Genomic DNA, 7,495 nt, shown 5'->3' with positions numbered 1-7,495 from the left:
CACACCCCGACCAATGAAGGCGGAAAAGTCGAGGCGCGATATGATTGCTCATTGCACAACGACACTATAAAGTTACAATATTTAAACAACTCATTTAAATCCATATCATCATAAATAACACAACAATTGTTCATACAAAATGCCAAATAGATAGATAAACAAATAAGTTGTTCTTTCATTTTCTAATATCCTAAAGCCAAGATGATAAATTTCTTCAAGTAATCCAATCAAGCTAACATCAAACCTGTAACATTGCATAAAATAGAGTTTTGTCAACACAAAGGTTGGTGAGCAATTTTCATAGTTTTGGACTATAAGTATATAGTATGAAATCCACAACTAGTATATGAAAACAATAAATAATAGCAACAATTTAGATAATAAAACCGTCAATAAGAATTCAATGACGACAATAATGAAATCGTCAATAAGAATACATTGACAACAACTTCCTATATGGTAATACCATATATACTCGGAATTAACGTATGATCATACTTTGATGAGGCTACCCGCCTTAGCATTCAAGAATTTGTACATAATCATGTAAAGCATATAACACCAAATCGAGCATTTATTTAAGTAAACATATACAATAAGTGTTGTGGTTTAAGACTCAAGTATAAATCATTTGAATTTGAATAACTATGCAATGCCACCCCCAAAACGAAAGATGGAAAACGGGGGATGAAAAAATACTCACATTAACAAGTAACTTATTAATGTGAATAATCGGAGAGATAGGTTTAACGAGCAAGACCTATACTAAACGGGTCTTGTGTTAGTAGGTAGTCTTGGAAGGGTTTAAAATAAAATACATGAAAAATAAAGTAAATAAATAAAGTTTAGGATTTAAAATGTAAATATTTGAGAAATTAAAGAAACAAGTTTTGTAAAATAAGTTTACTCGAAACCGGGTCTCGGTATTCTATTCATTAGTTTTTTTTTTCTTTTTTTACTCAACCTTTGTTAAGTAATAATGTGGGTTAAAATGCAATATTGCAAAACCCTTGGTTATAAAATACCAAAACGAGGTTTAAACGAGTGTTCGGGTTTGTCGGTTTGAGACTTGATAATTGACCAAGCTCAAAGTTAACTTCCCAAAATAATAAATGTTAGGAGATAACTCAATAAAATCAAAATAGACTTAACCAAGTATGTAGTTCTATTGTGAAGAACCTTAACGTTATCGGTCCGAACTTGTTATAAGATCAAGTTGGTTACCGACATGCCAAGTATGTTTAGAAATTAACTAAAATTGATTTAAAATATAATCTTGAAGAAAAATATGAGTTTTGGTGGCTAAAAACACACTTGTGTGTCTTAAGCGAGTGAACTCGGTTTAGTTCGGTTTTTAGTTCGGTCCTTGACTCGGAATAAGACCGAGGATGGTTACCGCATACCCAATTACCATGGAACTTGTAAAATAACTTATAAATAATAATACTCAAGTTTTACATTCAAACAGTTAACAATAAAGCTTTTAAACGAAACTTCGGTTTTTGGTTCGGTTCTCAACTCGGGATGAAACCGAGGCTAGTCACCACATACCCAATACCATGGAACTTGACAAATATGAACAATAAACTAAAATATGCAGAAGTTAAGCAAGTATAACAAGTTATATGGTTAGATTTGTTAAATATATAAACAAGGACTACAAAGTCCTCCATGTAACCTTGCCTTACTAGCCCCACATTTCAACCGGCCGTGACCGGAGAAATGAAAGACCAAAGGTAAACAAAGAGTGTATATTATATATATGTTGTATATGTTGTAACATCAAGCTTTAAGTATCGAGAAGTTAGTTAAAATAAAAGATTAGCTTAGTTTGACCTTGAGAGTCAAACTATGAAGAACAACCTTAGAATTCAAGAATTTGAGAGAGAAATGAGGAAATGAGCAAGCACAAATTAAGAAGATGGGTGTGTATATATAGGGTAAGTTGAATGGGTCTTTCATATTGTAACGCCCGTTAATTCCGGTTTCAAGAATTAAAGCTTGTAGAGTATGTATAATTCTCGGGATTTATTCGGCGTTTCTCGGAGGCTTTTTACGTCATCTCGGTACGTTAAGCCATTTAACTTTTCTTCCATAATGTCTTATGTTTCAATTTGGAGGGACTTGGATGTAACTTTTTATTTTATATCACAAAACAATTACCCTAACCCTAACCTCATTCCTAGCGGCCGATCGCAGCTAAGACCCCCCCCCCCTGCTCGTTTTTCTTCTGCCCAGCCAAGTTTCAGCTGTGAAAACTCCAACTCAAGGCCGGTTTTACGATTCCCCATGTCTTTTACACCTTAATTGATCATATTAACGCGCTTATTGGTCGTTAAGGTTGAGTTTTGATGATAACAGTTTGCTGACAGATTCGTATACGTTTAATGTAGGGTCTGTAACACGATTATAATCCACTTTTTTGATCGATTCTTGATTCCATGATGTTCTACATTGAGTCTAGTTTCCATAAAGGTATAATACGTAATTTTTGGACGAGATTTGAATGGTTTTTATGATTTTATAAAATCGAGTGTCAAAGCTGATGCGGGATGTCGGATTCTGGTCTGTCTTCCTGACATCATAACTCTTTTTCAACAAGTCCAAATTGGTTGGTTCCACTTCTGGAACTTAATATTTTGAGTTAAAAATCAAACCCAATTGGAATCGTTTAATTTGGTTTGGTAATGAATTTTATAAAAATAAAACCATTTTGTTGCGCACTGAAATAGCTGCACATACCTTTCTGTGTTGGAGGAATTTTTATGAATTTTGTGTCCACTAGAAAAATATAATAAAAATATTTTTATAAACCTAAGACATTTACTAAATTCTGGTAAACATTTAATAATTTATTTCAAAGGTTATCCTATATAATTAAATCCATCTTCGCATGCTAAAATCTGCACGTTTTACTTGTTATTGATCGATAAGTTCGTTTTAGGCTTAACCGGTGGATGTTCAATTGTGTTCTTGTCGGGGCTGTTTGAAGTGAGTTTTGCACCACAATCTTCCTAGGTATGTCCCGTATATCATACTTAAAGAACATGTTCATAGGTGTTCGTTAAGTTGATCAACTAGTTGTAGTTTGATTGTTATGTTCGGTTGTCTAAAATTGTAGTTTGGCGCGTTTAACGCGAGGGTTGAAGTGATTAACGACCAATTCAGCTCGGGGACACTTGTTTTGACGTATGGGCTATTCAAAATTCATTTTTATAAGTCATGGGGCTGAATTGGTTGTCGGTTACCCCAACGGGTCGGTACAATGCGCAATTTTGTTTATTTAGTAGTTGGTGCGTCGTACTTGCGAGTTACCGACCCATTCGACTCGTGTAGCGTCGTGTGGACTTGTTGGCTGTGATTTTATCATGTTGGGTCCACACAGGGCTGAGTTAAATGTTAATGGCTTAAACGACTCTTAAACGCGCGTATTGGTATCACCTAGTGCTTTCAGGGGTAATTTGGGAATTCTTTATTCCCGGGAGTACCTAAGGGTCGATTTGGTTAACTGAAAGGTTTTAGGGGCTGAGGTAAAGTAATTGGGTTGGGTTGGGCCTCGGCCCAAGTTGTTGGGCCTTGGGCCAAAGTGTTGGGCCTTGGGCTAAGTTGTTGGGCCTTGGGCCAAAGTGTTGGGCTTGAATGGCCCATTAGGCAAGAGTGTTCTTACGTTCTAGTTTAGTAACGCGTTGTGTACTATTTACAGGCCCTTACTTGTGAGTGTGCACTTAGGGATTTCCTAGCTCGTTGCAGGTGTTCGATCGATTTCAGGTGAGTTCTTGATGCCCCGTTTAACTCTTTTTAAGTTTTGGGCTAGCATGCACACCTAAGTGTTTTCTTACTTAACGAAATGTTTTAAACGATTTTACATAGGCTTGCTAGTATTGGTAGGCCTTGGAAGGTTAAAGAATGCGTGTATGTATATATATATATATATATATATATATATATATATATATATATATATATATATATATATATATATATTAGAATGGCCAATATTTGGCGAATGTTGTAGCCGTCTCGACTACTGAATGTTGCGTATGCCTACTTTGTGTTTGCATGCGCTGAATGATACGTGTTTGGGTAGTACGTTTTCTCGGCCCTGAATGTTATTATTGAATGTTATATATATATATATATTGATATATAGGAATGCGCGTATAGAGATGCTCATACGTAAGGATGATTATTTATTGAATGTGGTGACCTAACCGATGTATTTCCGTTTACCGTTTTAAAACCGTTGGAATGATTATTAAGACTTTTGTTACTTATTTAAAACTTGAACTCACTCAGGTTAAGCTGACTTTGTATGCATGTTAGTGTGAGTTTCAGGTTAGGAAGAGGATGCCTTGTCGTCAATATATATAGAAGACGAATGAGACACGAATGTCTTGTCGTCAATATATACCCCCGTATCTATGCAAATTATAACACGGTTAATTTTCTTAACGTAAACACACCGTTACTCTGCCCAAATACTCTCTCAACACACAAACTTAAAATAATTGATCGTTCCTGACGTAATTCATAACTAATGGTATTCATATCACAAGACTAGATCAGAATCATGTTCAATCAAAACTTAAAAGGCGGAAACTAAAGTTAGTCAAAATAAGATGGAACTCCCGAAGAGGACCAGAATTTACTTGGTAGTTAGAATCAGAAATGGGGAAGAAATACCCATATCTATTATGAATCTCGAGGACGAGATTCATTCCAATGTGGGGAGGATGTAACATCTTTAAAACTTTGGGTTAAGTATGTCAATTTCAAAAGTTAAGTGACTAAAATGAAAATTCTGGAATTTCAATCACTTCGCGTTACATGAAGGAATTATTCATTTCATCTTCGTGATACGTGAAGTAGTCACAAAGTGATCATGAAATGTACTGACACGTGGTAACACGTGACTAGATATGTGTCATCACATGGTGACACGTGGCAAGTCTAGGTGTTGACACACCAGACCTATTTTTGTCCTTCGTGCTATGCGAGCGCCTGTCCAAAAACCCTTCGCATATGCGAAGGAATAAAATATTCAAAGGCGGTTTTTTATTCTTCTCGCTACGCTAACGGGCAGACTGAAGTTCTTTGTGCTACGCGAAGGAACATAATTTTAGCCTATAAATAGGTGGCCACGGGGTGAAACCCCATTCCTCCATCCACACTCCAATCGAAGTACGTGCCACGATCCCAATGTTCTAACGTGTTTGTTTTCTCGAAGTACGTGAAAAGAGTAGAAGTTCTGTCTGTTTATTCTCTCGATTACCCGATAATAAGTAGGAGTGCTGCCCGCGTCAAGTCTAGGTATTTCTTATAAAGTATCCATACTAGGGGTTCTGCCAGATTATTTTATTATATTGTATATGGCTAAGACCCTAGTCAGGGGTATAAACCATACCTTGAGCAGATAATAAGTGAAATATAGTTTTCATAAGTCAAGGGTATAGTTAAAATACTGTTTCTTTATAAATAAAGTTTTTATAATGTTTCTTCTTAAGGAAGAAACCTAATATATACGTTTCTTCATGAAGAAGAAAGCGTAGCATATGAATGATAAACAAAAAGGGGACTAAAGGTCCATCTATTTTATAAAGAAGTGACTATCAAGGTAAAGGTTATACAAATAGACTAAAGGTCTAAAGCTATTTTGTTGATCTAGTAATTTATAAAAGGTTATTCTCTTACTATAGGTCCGAGGTAACAAAAAGTATAACTCAGTGAGACACACTAATCAAGAACAAAGGTGAATACATCCAAACTCTTTACAACTTTATAAATCAAGTCTTAAAAATGTTTACATGGGATTATGTATCCTTAAAATTTTATAAACAAAGGTAGTCGTTGGCCCTCAGACTATCGTATATGTTTTTCTGGATCCTTACATATATGAGTAGACGGTGGGCACACAGCATCACGCCTGGTTATGCCTTCGCCACATTGGGCCGGACCTAAGAAACTTCGAGAGGGGATAATCTTATGTATATTGGTAGTTGCTGAGTACTCGAACGCTGCGGTGTTTGCTGAGTGGTTTATAGTTGAGTTGGAGTTTGTGATAGTAATTCAGACTTTCAGAACTTGGTTATTTCCTAAGCCACGATGGGCCAGGTCATAAGATACCCGAGGAGATAATTAAGTATATAAAATATATTGTGTCAAAGTGTTCAACAGCATGTGTTGATGAAGTATTTTATAAACTGTTTTACAGGTAATCAGGTATAATGTTTGGAGACCATGGATAGTCATTAAACGATCTGATGGCTCAGATGAAGTTTTTGTTATTAACATAATGTAAATTATGGTTTTTATGAGTCAAACACTTTTGTATCAACCATCGGTTGTTTAATTCCCGAGTTATGGAATATAATAATATTTTAGTCAAGACTTCCGCTTTACAACCTTAAACTCTGATATATTTACAAAACAAGTACTAACTATTGGTCACACTTCTAGGCCCTAAGTTGGTGTGTGACAAAGGGAAAAACCCATGGAGCCAACAAATAATTGAGTATGCTAATTTAGGTGTTTAGAACAAGTGGAGCATTGAGGATACAAAGAAACGATTTTGTAGCTAATGCTTGTTTGATAATGGCATTATGGTTTGGGGGTTTTGAAATTGGAAATGTCAAATTTCTATTTTTTAATGTTTCGATTATGGTTGATTTTGTGTTTATGAGATAAGATATAGTGCGGTGAGTTTGAAACCAGAATCAACCAGTTGTGGTGGTGATGGCTTTCGATTGTAGAAGCGGGGTGAGCTAGCTGTGGTGGTGGTTTTGGTTTACAACAATGGTGGTTTTCGTCATCAGAGAAGAGGGTGGTGGCATCTCACCGGAGATGAAGTGGTGGTGGCAATTGAGGAATAAGAACAAAGGGGAGAGGGGAGATGGGTTAGGTTAAATGATATTAATATATAAAATATTTATAAAATTTATAATTAATTTAATTCTTATAATAATTTTTTTAAATAAATAGATAAATGACCAGTTTGCACTCATGTGTAAGACATATAACCTGACTTAACTAGAAAACAAATTAGGTTATGGCCAAAGAACAAAAACTGTTGGATTTGAAAACGTAAAGGATAAAACACATTAATCTTAAAGATAAAAGACAGTCAATGAAATTCCGTACAAACATAAAAAAACAGTCTTTGTAATTCTGTCAAAAAAGAATTTTAGTTTTTGTTTTCACAGAAGAAAACAAAAAGAATTTTAGTTTTGTTTTTTTTTCTTTAGCGGCAATTCGTGTGTATATAGTGGATAGTATTATTCAATATAATTAAAATACGTGACAGTTTTTATGCACAAAATAAACTATTGGACAAGTGACGTCTATAATAAACATTTTTTAGAGTTCTTTTTTTATTTCATTTAAGACAAACATTTTGTTTGCAAAAGTGAAATAAAGAGAGAATATTTGTGGCATTTGATTGCTGAAAGCATATCCATAGAAAACATGGTCTGAAAGTTTGCTTGACGCCACTGCAATC

Source organism: Bidens hawaiensis, unplaced genomic scaffold, assembly GCF_021521415.1.
Source record: "Bidens hawaiensis isolate Kalapana, Puna unplaced genomic scaffold, B.hawaiensis_p1.1 tig00013072_1, whole genome shotgun sequence".
In the NCBI taxonomy this organism is placed as follows: domain Eukaryota; kingdom Viridiplantae; phylum Streptophyta; class Magnoliopsida; order Asterales; family Asteraceae; genus Bidens; species Bidens hawaiensis.
Note: the sequence above shows the minus strand (reverse complement) of the source record.